Here is a 14,080-nt window from a genome sequence, read left to right on the forward strand (position 1 = left end):
ATAGGGAGCATTACGACGGGTACAGGGATTAGTGACCACAAGGTTGTTGTAGTGAGAGTGAATCTCATAACATACAAACCCAACAAAAACAAATCAAAATATATTTATTTTTAAAAAAAGCAGATAAAAATTCGCTTGACGCCTACCTAAGGGACAATATCCATTGCTTCCAAACTAACTGTATAAGCGTAGACCACATGTGGCTTAAATTCAAAAAATAGTATCGACGTTAATGGAGAGATTTATACAAAATAAATTAATGAGGTACGGAACAGATCCCTCATGTTACACAAAACATGTCAGAACACTGTTCCAGAAGCAACGACAAAAGTATGTCAAATTTAAAAGAACGCAAGATCCCCAAGATCGGCGAAGCTCGAAATTTAGTGCGGACTTCGCGGGGAGTTGTTTTTAATAGTTTCCATAACGAAACTATATCTCGAACGCTGGCAGGAAATTCAAAGAAATACTGGTCCCATGCAAAGTACAGCTGCGACAAGAGGAAATCAATGTCTTCGTTGCGCGATACCAACTGTATTATTACCGATGGAGCTACTAAATACACTCCTCCGAAATTCCTTGGCCGTAGAAGACGAAGTAAATATTCCAGAATTTGAATCAAGAACAGATGCCAACATGAGTGACATAGAAGTACATATCCTTCGTGTAACGAAATAACTTAAATCACATGATAAAAGCAAGTCTTCCGGTCCTGATAGTACACCAATTAGATTCCTTTCAAAGTATACTGAATAACAGCTCCGTACCGTCATACACAACTACAGGTTCTACGACAGGTCCATACCTAAAGACTGGAAAGTTGAAAAGGTCACATCCGTATTCACGAAAGAAAATATGTGTAATCCACTGAGCTACACCTCCAAGTCACTGACTTCGATTTGCAGCAAGATTGTGGGACATATACTGCGTACGAATATTATGTATTACCTTGAAGAAAACCATATATTGACACACAATCAGCACGGATTTAGAAGGTATCGTTCGTGTGCAACACAACTAGCTTTTTATTCTCACGAAGTAATGAGTGCTTTCCACAGGGGATATCAAATTGATCTAATATTTATAGATTTCCAGAAGGATTTCGACACCGTTACTCACAAGCGGCTTCCAATCAAATTGCTTGCCTATGGAGTATCATCTCAGTTGTGCGACTGGATTCGTGATTTACTACCAGAAAGGTCACAGTTCGCAGAAAAAAAAAATGGTTCAAATGGGTCTGAGCACTATGGGACTTAACATCGGAGGTCATCAGTCCCCTAGAACTTAGAACTACTTAAATATAACTAACCTAAGGACATCACACACATCCATGCCCGAAGCACGATTCGAACCTGCGACCGTAGCAGTCGCGCGGTTCCGGACAGAAGCGCCTAGAACCGCTCGACCGCCGCGGCCGTTACAGTTCGCAGAATTGATTGCAAAGTTGTCGAGTAAAATATAAGTAATATCTGGCATTCTCCGAAGAGGTGTTATTGGTCCTCTGTTGTTTCAATCTATATTAATGACTTAGGAAAATTTTTGGAAATTTGTGGTAACTTTCTATGGGACAAAACTAATGAGGTCATCGATCCCTAGGCTTACTACTAAGTAACCTAACTTAAACTAACTAATGCTAAGGAAAACACACACACACCCATGCTCGAGGGAGGACTCGAATCTCCGACGAGGGTAGCGGCGGCAAACTTGGCAAGGCGGCCTAAATCGAGCGGCTACCCCTCGCGGTGATGACTTAGGAGACAATCTGAGCAGCCATATTAGATTATTTGCAGATGATGCTGTCATTTACCGTCTAGTAAAGGCATCAGCAGATCAAAACCAACAGTCAAATTATTTAGAATATATACCTGTATGACGCGAAAACTGACAATTGACCTTAAACAATGAAAAGTTTGAGGTCATACACGTCAGTACTTAAAGGAGCCGGTGAATTACTCGATAAATTACACAAATCTAAATGGTGTCAAATCAACTAAATGCCTACGAATAACAATTACGAATAACTTAAATTTGAGCGATCACTTAGGTCATGTGGTGGGAACGCTAATCAAAGACTGCGTTTTAGTGGTAAAATATCTAGAAAATGAAACATGTTTACTAAAATCACAGCCTACACTACGCTTGTTCCTCCTCTGCTAAAGCATTGCTGTGCGGTACTGGCCCTTTACGAGATAGGGTTGAGGAGGGCATCGAAAAAGTCCGAAGAAAGACAGCTCGTTAGTATTATCGCGTAGCACAGGAGAGAGTGTCACGAATATGATACGTGAGATGGGATGCAATCGTTGAAACAAAGGCACTTTCGTTGCGGCGTGATCTTTTCACGGAATTTCGATCTCCAACAGTCTCCTCCAACTTCGAAAATGAGTGAAATCATAGCTCGAACAGAAAGGTTTAAGTGTCCGTTTTTCTCGCGCGCTGTAAGAGACGGCACTGAAATAATACGAAGGTGGTTCGATTAACCCTTTGTTAGGTAGTTATGTTTGAATAGCAGAGTGGTCACGCAGACGTAGATGTAGCTGCAGGTCGCCCACAGAGGAAGATATCCCTTCCTATGGACCGCATTTATCTTAATAATCCGGATACTCAGTTGCTTATGCACATTTACAATGGTACTTATTTCTGCGTGTCACTATTGTTATCAAAATATACTGCAGAAGCATCTGAAAAAAATTTAATGATTATCTTTTCAGGTTTTCGTTTAATATTTTGTTTCCATAATTCCCGTAATTTGAAAACGTACTTGAAAGCTGGAATCATTTCCCGAAGCATAAATAGAAAGAAAAGAAAATCGTGACCGGTACTAGCCGACTACGATATTATTGCACGTGGCCTCCCGCGGCCGTTATCAGAAACATGCGATGACGTTTCAGTAAACATTTATTGTGGTGACTAAGGAAAACAAGGTGCTCTCTGAATGGATTTAGGCCAGTTGTGCAAACACAATCAAGTGATTCAACATGTCGTCATGAAATATCACGATAAGCAGAGCAAAGAGCCCTCACTGCAAGGTGTAATAACACCGTGGTCGAGTAACAGCGGAAAAAGAGAACTTCCGTGAGGTTTGGAAGGTGGGAGACGAGGTACTGGCGGAAGTAAAGCTGTGACGAGGGACCGTGAGCTGCGCTTGGGTAGCTCGGTTGATAGAGCACTTGTACGTGAGATGGAAATATCCTGAGTTCAGTCATCGGTCCAGCACATAGTTTTAATCAGCTAGGAAGTTTCAAAAGCAGAAAAGTTTATTTATAAAAAAAAACACATGGAATTCCTGGTGTTACAGTTTTAAGGGGGGTAGGACGTCAAACGGGCCGACTTGGAGCAGGAGAGGTACCACAGGACATTTTATTTTCTACTGTCTATACTTTTACAAATAAATTCGTAAAACTTTGTCAGCATGACCAGGAAGGATTCAGGATTCACATTCATAGCAGTGGACGTTCTAACAACCCTACCACAACAAAGGTCAAATTTAATAATGATTGTGGTGTTGCTCACGCTGCTAAATACTGCATTTTCGGGCAACAACAGTCATATTATGTGGCAGGTGTCATTAGAGCACAGTTAATAAAGTCATTTCAAGTAATAATGAATAAACTAGGCACTCATCTTTTCGTGTTTCCAACGCTGGTCTCGTTGTAAAATCATGGCTCAATCGTCGAAAATCTAGGTGGTGATGATTCCAAGCTCGGATGCAAAAAGGCCTAGGTTTTATTCTGCTATATTCAAAAGTTTTGTAGATGCGCTTCACAAACCATTCTTGAAGATTACACTTTTGCAGGACAATGGTGATGTAAAAAATAATCAACACTCCGAATTTAACTTACACTTCTTTTTAATTGCTTTTATTGCAATATCACGTAACACACAAAACATCACTTCACAATACAAAACATACTTGAAAACATCTTCCTCACTGTTAAAGTTCACATTTTATAAACTGGCTACAATATGCGTCTTTCCAACATGACGTCCAACACTTGACTTTTTCAAGGTCCGACTCTAACTAACTAACAATCGCTTACGCACCCAAAAATTAGAGTTACAAGTACGACAAAGACCATAGTGGCAAAAGAAAGAATACACATAAGAATAATATCATTGCCACATAAACATATCGATGTATCAAAGTACCTCTACATTAATGAAATCAAATCTGAATGTTGTCTCAGAAATATGTTAACTACTTTACAGAAACACAGTAGAATATCGCTGGTATCGAGAGGTTGAGTTGAGGTGCCGTAAGGGTTACGTAATTCAAGTACCATTACAAAGTGCAAAAACATAACAATATATTTTTTTTAAAATATGAAATTTCATAATTTTTTCACTTACTGTTGGCTGTATTTGTTGGTATAGGTACATTTTTCTTCTCAAGTAAGAGAGATTCTTTGACGAATTTTGCACAGCGTACAAACCATACTTACAGGTGTATGAAACTCTAGAATACTCCAAATCTATGAAAAACTGTGGTAAAAATTGGGATAATTAACTACAAAATTTAATTTTTTCTAAACATAAAGTCTAAAACGTAACAACAGAACATTCATTTTTTCATAAATTAAATAGATTCTAGAGTTTCAGACACCTGTAAGTATGGTTTGTATGCTGTGCAAAATTCACCGAACAGTCTCTCTTACTTACAAAGAAAAGTGTACCTACAGCAACAAATGCAGCCAATAGTAAGTGATAAAATGATGAAATTTTACATGTAAAAAAAATTATTTTGTTATGTTTTTGAACTTCCGCTGCTACGAGTGTGAATTCTGAATCTTTCCTGGTCATGCTGATAAAGTTTTATGAATTTACTTGTAAAAGTATAGACAGTGGAAATTAAAATATCCTGTAGTGCCTCTCCTGCTCCAAGTCGGCCCGTTTGACGTCCTACCCCCCCCCCCCCCCCCCTCCTAATCGAAACAGTGCGAAACTTCCCTCCGACCATCAAGGAATGAATCACAAGCTTTCGATATTACCCATATTATGAGGACAAGATGAAAAGTTCCTCATCCAGGCAGCGATAAGCTCCACTTTTTGGATGAGAAGTGTACGAATTTTTCTACGTAGACAACTTTTTACGTCATTGCATTTTGTCGAAAATGTCTGAACTCCTCGCGATTCGGAAGGAGTGACGAAATGTATGTTGAGCATGATGCGAGTCCTCGCACTCGGTTTATACCCGCAACAGAATCAGTTGCATGATCGGCGATCTGGAATGCAAATACTCAATTAAAATAATTAGTCGCAAGGTAAGCATACACGTCTAGAATTAGGAGCTGACTAGCCTCCTCGATTTGCATGATATGACTACTATCAAGCATGGTGACCAACAATATGACTCTGCAATAGAGAGCTGGGGACGTTATTCACATAGGTACTTACGTCCATTCCCAGTCAACGGTTCAACTTAGGTGACTAAAGAATATGCAATGGACACGTCAGCTGGAGTATACAAACTAAAAAATGTGTTTTCATTGTTTGATCATAGAAACATCCCTGCGACTAAGAATTGTATAAAATCGATGGTACAGAAAGCGCTCAAACTGTAAAACACTCAAAACACTCATTAACAACCAAACGAAAAGACACAGAGGAATAGACTTGCAAAAGAAATCACTCAAGATGAAATACGTGTAACTTCGAAAAGAGCATAAATGCAACGTAACCTAGCTAAGAAAATGATTAGTGAATTCATCAATAAATCAACGAACAGCTGTAACGCTATAACACAAATTTTCTGTGTATTGTTTTTCATAGTATCCTCTAAATATTATCTGATTATTCTTTCTGTAAATTTTGATACCAAAATGAAATATGTTTTTGTAAATAATACAAAAAATGTTAAGCCTACGTAAGTTAGCTTCGTGCTGTAATGTACACTATAATTACAGGCAGGATAGGAACCGACAGCGAATGTTTGGTAAATTTTGAATCGTTCCTCAAAGAGTAAAATGAAATGCTAGCGCTGTCTCTGCACACAGCTGTTGTGAGACGTCAGAGCGAGTCCGCGGCATTTCCTTGTTAAACATGTGATTGTGTGGGCGCACGTGTTGCGTGCAGTATGAAAAGTTAGGTTCACGTAAGGCCAATTTCCTAATTACCAAGCATCAAGGGCATGATGAGTGTGGAAAGATGTATAAAGCCCGAGTAATATCAAGATCCTGCCCCATAATTGGTAGCTTCTAATTTAAGTGTGCCCATAAATACACTGATGAACCAGAACATTATGACCGTCGACCTACAATCAATATAAGACCGTTCGGGCAATAGCAGCGTCACCTGGCGAGGAATGGGTGCTAGTCAAGCACACGTGCGGTGCATGTATTCTCCGTTCATCGTAAGAATAAACCTGATGTAAACATAAACGCGATGATTGGTCAGCCGCGGTAGCTCTCGAACACTGGTGTTGTTCCGCTCTTGGAAGTAGGTCTTCTTAATCATACTTTAGCTACGCAATTTTTATTTCAAAAGTCGTGTGCAGCCACGGTGTCCGTAAGCACTGCCTGTGGTCTGATTGTCCTGCTGTTCATATGTACCGCGAAAATGGATGACACTGCTTCCTGTTCCGTAGTGAAAATTATAATGTATGTGGTAATTAATTCGTATTTGACCATCATTTTTCCATGAAAAATGGACCGTAATGGCTAAAAACAAGTTAGTCTTAATGTGTTTCACAACATTACACAGAAAAATCACGTATGAAGTTTTTAGAGAAACATGATGTAATAAGTATACAAGTTAGCGGTTGAATTATATTCGCAGCGTAATCGGTAGCGGCATACGTTGAATCCTAGTGGACTGGTTGGCGGCGGTTCGAAATTCGGGATGGTGTACAACTTCATTTTGTTCGGTTTGAATTCCTAAATCACTTAAATATGAAATTTATCAAGTATGTGGTAATTAACTCATATTTGACCACCATTTTTAATGAAAAATTCACGTCTTCTAGTTTCGAATTACATACCACACGCATAATTCTGGTTTTCATTGCAAATACACATTATTAGTTATCGATAAATTTTAAAAGATTTTTAAAGATTTTGAAGATAAGAAAACATTAAATTTTCTGGAGAAAAATGAAAAATCAAATATTCGTTGTCTGGATATGCCCATTGTTTTATACGAGAGATGTAATCACACACGAGTCACAGTGTAAGAGTCGTAGAAACATGGAAAACAAATTTTCACGGTTTTTACAGTTGTCGCCTTAACACTGCAATCTGAACCCAATAGAGTTGATCTGGAGCCAAGTTAAGGGGTATGTCACGACAAATAATAAGACATTTAAGCTGCCAGACTTACTGGAACTAATGCACGAAGCTTCGTGACACGTCACTGCCGAGCGATGGTGAAATGCAGAACAGCATGTCATTAAAGAAGAGGAGGAAATGTGGACTTTTTGGTGGCTTGAGATTCTATTGCTGATCGCCTCGTTATCAACGTAACACTACTGAAATGAACCGCAGCCGGCCGCTGTGACCGAGCGGTTCTAGGCGCATCAGTCCGGAACCTCGCTCCTGCTACGGTCGCAGGTTCGAATCCTACCTCGGGCATGGATGTGTGTGATGTCCTTAGGTTAGTTAGGTTCAACTAGTTCTAAGTCTGGGGACTGATGACCTCAGATGTTAAGTCCCATAGTGCTGAGAGCCTTTTGAACCATTTGAAATATAAGGCACTCCTCCGAGTCAGATATGGAAAAAGTTCGAAGGTTACCAGACGACTGTAATACCTTCAGTGGCTTCAGTGTCTAACTACATGGTGCAAATCCAGCACTGTGCTTTTACACCGCCCATAGCTCATGCTTTACTGTATGATTAAATGATGATGGCGTCCTCTTGGGTAAAATATTCCGGAGGTAAAATAGTCCCCCATTCGGATCTCCGGGAGGGGACTACTCAAGAGGACGTCGTTATCAGGAGAAAGAAAACTGGCGTTCTACGGATCGGAGCGTGGAATGTCAGATCCCTTAATCGGGCAGGTAGGTTAGAAAATTTAAAAAGGGAAATGGATAGGTTAAAGTTAGATGTAGTGGGAATTAGTGAAGTTCGGTGGCAGGAGGAACAAGACTTTTGGTCAGGTGATTACAGGGTTATAAATACAAAATCAAATAGGGGTAATGCAGGAGTAGGTTTAATAATGAATAAAAAATAAGAGTGCGGGTTAGCTACTACAAACAGCATAGTGAACGCATTATTGTGGCCAAGATAGACACATAGCCCATGCCTACTACAGTAGTACAAGTTTATATGCCAACTAGCTCTGCAGATGATGAAGATATATATGAAATGTATGACGAGATAAAAGAAATTATTCAGGTAGTGAAGGGAGACGAAAATTTAATAGTCATGGGTGACTGGAATTCGTCAGTAGGAAAAGGGAGAGAAGGAAACATAGTAGGTGAATATGGATTGGGGGGAAGAAATGAAAGAGGAAGCCGCCTTTTAGAATTTTGCACAGAGCATAACTTAATCATAGCTAACACTTGGTTCAAGAATCATAAAAGAAGGTTGTATACATGGAAGAATCCTGGAGATACTAAAAGGTATCAGATAGATTATATAATGGTAAGACAGAGATTTAGGAACCAGGTTTTAAATTGTAAGACATTTCCAGGGGCAGATGTGGATTCTGACCACAATCTATTGGTTATGAACTGCAGATTGAAACTGAAGAAACTGCAAAAAGGTGGGAATCTAAGGAGATGGGACATGGATAAACTGAAAGAACCAGAGGTTGTAGAGAGTTTCAGGCAGAGCATAAGGGAACAATTGACAGGAATGGGGGAAAGAAATACAGCAGAAGAAGAATGGGTAGCTCTGGGAGATGAAGTAGTGAAGGCAGCAGACGATCAAGTAGGTAAAAAGGCGAGAGCTAATAGAAATCCTTGGGTAACAGAAGAAATATTGAATTTAATTGATGAAAGGAGAAAATATAAAAATGCAGTAAATGAAGCAGGCAAAAAGGCTAGAGGACAAATGTAAGGATGTAGAGGCTTGTCTCACTAGGGGTAAGATAGATACTGCCTACAGGAAAATTAAAGAGACCTTTCGAGAGAAGAGAACCACTTGTATGAATATCAAGAGCTCAGATGGCAACCCAGTTCAAAGCAAAGAAGGGAAGGCAGAAAGGTGGAAGGAGTATATAGAGGGTTTATACAAGGGCGATGTACTTGAGGATAATATTATGGAAATGGAAGAGGATGTAGATGAAGACGAAATGGGAGATAAGATACTGCGTGAAGAGTTTGACAGAGCACTGAAAGACCTGAGTCGAAACAAGGCCCCGGGAGTAGACAACATTCCATTAGAACTACTGATGGCCTTGGGAGAGCCAGTCATGACAAAACTCTACCATCTGGTGAGCACGATGTATGAGACAGGCGAAATACCCTCAGACTTCAAGAAGAATATAATAATTCCAATCCCAAAGAAAGCAGGTGTTGACAGATGTGAAAATTACCGAACTATCAGTTTAATAAGTCACAGCTGCAAAATACTAACGCGAATTCTTTACAGACGAATGGAAAAACTGGTAGAAGCGGACCTCGGGGAAGATCAGTTTGGATTCCGTAGAAATGTTGGAACACGTGAGGCAATACTAACCTTACGACTTATCTTAGAAGAAAGATTAAGAAAAGGCAAACCTACGTTTCTAGCATTTGTAGACTTAGAGAAAGCTTTTGACAATGTTAACTGGAATACTCTCTTTCAAATTCTGAAGGTGGCAGGTATAAAATACAGGGAGCGAAAGGCTATTTACAATTTGTACAGAAATCAGACGGCAGTTATAAGAGTCGAGGGGCAGGAAAGGGAAGCAGTGGTTGGGAAAGGAGTGAGATAGGGTTGTAGCCTCTCCCCGATGTTATTCAATCTGTATATTGAGCAAGCAGTAAAGGAAACAAAAGAAAAATTCGGAGTAGGTATTAAAATTCATGGAGAAGAAGTAAAAACTTTGAGGTTCGCCGATTACATTGTAATTCTGTCAGAGACAGCAAAGGACTTGGAAGAGCAGTTGAACGGAATGGACAGTGTCTTGAAAGGAGGATATAAGATGAACATCAACAAAAGCAAAACGAGGATAATGGAATGTAGTCAAATTAAATCGGGTGATGCTGAGGGAATTAGATTAGGAAATGAGACACTTAAAGTAGTTTTGCTATTTAGGGAGTAAAATAACTGATGATGGTCGAAGTAGAGAGGATATAAAATGTAGACTGGCAATGGCAAGGAAATCGTTTCTGAAGAAGAGAAATTTGTTAACATCGAGTATAGATTTAAGTGTCAGGAAGTCGTTTCTGAAAATATTTGTATGGAGTGTAGCCATGTATGGAAGTGAAACATGGACGATAATTAGTTTGGACAAAGAAGAGAATAGAAGCTTTCGAAATGTGGTGTTACAGAAGAATGCTGAAGATAAGATGGGTAGATCACGTAACTAATGAGGAGGTATTGAATAGGATTGGGGAGAAGAGAAGTTTGTGGCACAACTTGACTAGAAGAAGGGATCGGTTGGTAGGACATGTTTTGAGGCATCAAGGGATCACAAATTTAGCATTGGAGGGCAGCATGGAGGGTAAAAATCGTAGAGGGAGACCAAGAGATGAATACACTAAGCAGATTCAGAAGGATGTAGGTTGCAGTAGGTACTGGGAGATGAAGAAGCTTGCACAGGATAGAGTAGCATGGAGAGCTGCATCAAACCAGTCTCAGGACTGAAGACCACAACAACAACAACAGCTCATGCAGAAAAATTACACTTATTAAAGTCAGGAATATTCTTCACTCTCATTTCTAATTACAATACTATATTAGCTAAGATCGAGAGCATGTTATGTTTTCCAGCAGATCACCTAAGAAGCGTGTCGCATGAGTTTCACCACTATTTTCATCTGTTCAAAAATTGAATGACATTCAAGGCTACTCTGTTCTCTGCTGGTCTCTTTTTGCGTTTTTATTACAACTGTTCACATCACTGCAGGTTAGATGGACCAGATGGCTGGAGAGTGCTTTCCAAGTTAAAGGCGCTGGTAAATCTGTTGTCCCGTATTACCGCTGAGTCGATGTACGCGTAACGCACAGCATAAAACGTATTCTCACTATCGTACTTGACTGTATTCGGGACAGCTTCTGCACCACGTGAAACTAAATTCAATGAGGTTCCTGCAAACGCGGAAGAATACATAGCGTAATGTCTACATGAGGTTTATTCTTGTGATGAACGGAGTATAGTATTAGTGAGCGTGCTGTCCGTGTTTAGAATGGAGAAGGCGCTAGATCTATCTGACTGTATAGATTGTGATGGCCCGGAGGCTAGGCAAGAGCATTTCGGAAACTGCACAAGTTGTTGGGTGCTTGGGCACAGCCCCGAATCCTCCCGCGTTCAGAAAAATGGTACGGAATCCTCCCAAGCCCGCAAGGGTCTGAAAAACGATGGGACCGAATCCTCCTTTCGGAAGCAGGTAGCAGTTCTAAACGTTATGAATACTACAAGCAGGCAAAGGAAAGCATATGAAGTTACAGTAGAAGAAATAAAAAATTTTCGCGTGTATTGTATGTTTAAAAGTTTTATCTTCTATCTTATTGAGATAAAGTCCAGCCGGCACAACGCCAGCGACCAAGTCCCGCTCAAGGTCACGCGCAAAGCGTGCATAAGTGAATAATTTTTTTTTAAACATGGGAGAGGAGATAATTACACTAGAAGCCATTAAAATTGCTACACCAAGAAGAAATGCAGATGATAAGCGGGTATTCATTGGACAAATATATTTTACTAGAACTGACATGTGAATACATTTTCACGCAATTTGGGTGCATAGATCCTGAGAAATCAGTACCCAGAACAACCACCTCTGGCCGTAATAACGGCCTTGATACACCTGGGCATTGAGTCAAACAGAGCTTGGATGGCGTGTATAGGTACAGCTGCCCATGCAGCTTCAACACGATACCACAGTTCATCAAGAGTAGTGACTGGCGTATTGTGACGAGCCAGTTGCTCGGCCACCATTGACCAGACGTTTTCAATTGGTGAGAGATCTGGAGAATGTGCTGGCCAGGACGGCAGTCGAACATTTTCTGTATCCACAAAGGCCCGTACAGGACCTGCAACATGCGGTCGTGCATTATCCTGCTGAAATGTAGGGTTTCGCAGGGATCGAATGAAGGGTAGAGCCACGCGTCGTAACACATCTGAAATGCAACGTCCACTGTTCAAAGTGCCGACAATGCGAACAAGAGGTGACCGAGACATGTAACCAATGTCACCCCATTCCATCACGACGGGTGATACGCCAGTATGGTGGTGACGAATACATGCTTCCAATGTGCGTTCACCGCTATGTCGCCAAACACGGATGCGACCATCATGATGCTGTAAACAGAACCTGGATTCATCCGAAAAATTGACGTTTTGACATTCGTGCACCCAGGTTCGTCGTTGAGTACACCATCGCAGGCGCTCCTGTCTGTGATGCAGCGCCAAGGGTAACCGCAGCCACGGTCTCCGAGCTGATAGTCCATGCTGCTGCAAACGTCGTCCAACTATTCGTGCAGATGGTTGTTGTCTTGCAAACGTTCCCCTGTGTTGACTCAGGGATCGAGACGTGGCTGCACGATCCGTTACAGCCATGCGGATAGGATGCCTGTCATCTCGACTGCTAGTGATACGAGGCCGCTAGGATCCAGCACGGCGTCCCGTATTACCCTCCTGAACCCACCGATTCCATATTCTGCTAACAGTCATTGGATCTCGACCAACGTGAGCAGCAATGTCGCGATACGATAGCCCGCAATCGCGATAGGCTACGATCCGACCTTTATCAAAGTCGGAAACGCGATGGCACGCATTTCTCCTCCTTACACGAGGCATCACAACAACGTTTCACCAGGCAGCGCCGGTCAATTGCTGTTTGTGTATGAGAAATCGGTTGGAAATTTTCCTCATGTCAGCACGTTTTAGGTATCGCCACCGGTGCCAACCATGTGTGAATGCTCTGAAAAGCTAATCATTTGCATATCACAGCATCTTCTTCCTGTCGGTTAAATTTCACGTCTATAGCACGTCATCTTCTAGATGTAGCAAGTGTAATGGCCAGTAGTGTATATTATTGTGTATAATACAACTTACAACGCGACAGTTTGGTAGGATTCGGTCCTGTTACCTGCTTACCTACCTGGTTTCGTGAGGATTCGGGGCTGGGCCCGGCTGCTCAAGGAGTGCTTTAGTGAGTGTCTTCAACACGTGGCGAAACCAGGATGAAACCACGTTCAGACGTCGTGGGTTCAAATGATTCAAATGGCTCTGAGGACTACGGGACTTAACAGCTGAGGTCATCAGTCCCCTAGAACTTAGAACTACTTAAACCTAACTAACCTAAGGACATCACACAGCCATGCCCGAGGCAGGATTCATACCTGCGTCCGTAGCACTCGCTGGTTCTGGACTGAAGCGCCTAGAACCACTCGGCCACCGGGCCGGCAGACGTTGTGAGATTGGGCGGTCACCGCTCATTACAGATGTCGAACATCGTAGGCCTGGCAGACTGGTAAAACAGGACAGGCGGCGTACTGTGGCGGAACTAACCTCGATGCTGGGTACAATACAAGTATGTCTGAACACACAGTGTACCGAACACCCCTGACGACGGAATTCCGCAGCCGACGACCATGCTTGTCCCAATATTAACACCACGACATCAGCAGCTAACACTGAAGTGGGCACGTGACCATAGGAACTGGACGTTGGCGCAGTAGCAGAGCGTTGCATGGCCTGACGAATCTTTACCATCAAGACGATGGGAGAGCGCGAATCCGTCTTCTTCAGCGGACACAGCACCTAGACAACTGTACCGCCGGACAGAGGCAAGCTGGCGGCGGCCCCATTATGCGCTCTCGAACATTCGTATGGGCATTTATGGGTCTAGTGGGGCTCGTGCAAGGCACCATGACGACCAAGGGGTATCATACACTGGTTGCAGACCACGTACACCCCTTCACGACGTTCATACACCCCGGCGGCAGTGGCATTTTTCAACATGTGACGAGTGTACAGGGTGGTCCATTGATAGTGTCCG

The sequence above is a fragment of the Schistocerca serialis genome, chromosome 8 (genome assembly GCF_023864345.2).
Source record: "Schistocerca serialis cubense isolate TAMUIC-IGC-003099 chromosome 8, iqSchSeri2.2, whole genome shotgun sequence".
Lineage (NCBI taxonomy): Eukaryota > Metazoa > Arthropoda > Insecta > Orthoptera > Acrididae > Schistocerca > Schistocerca serialis.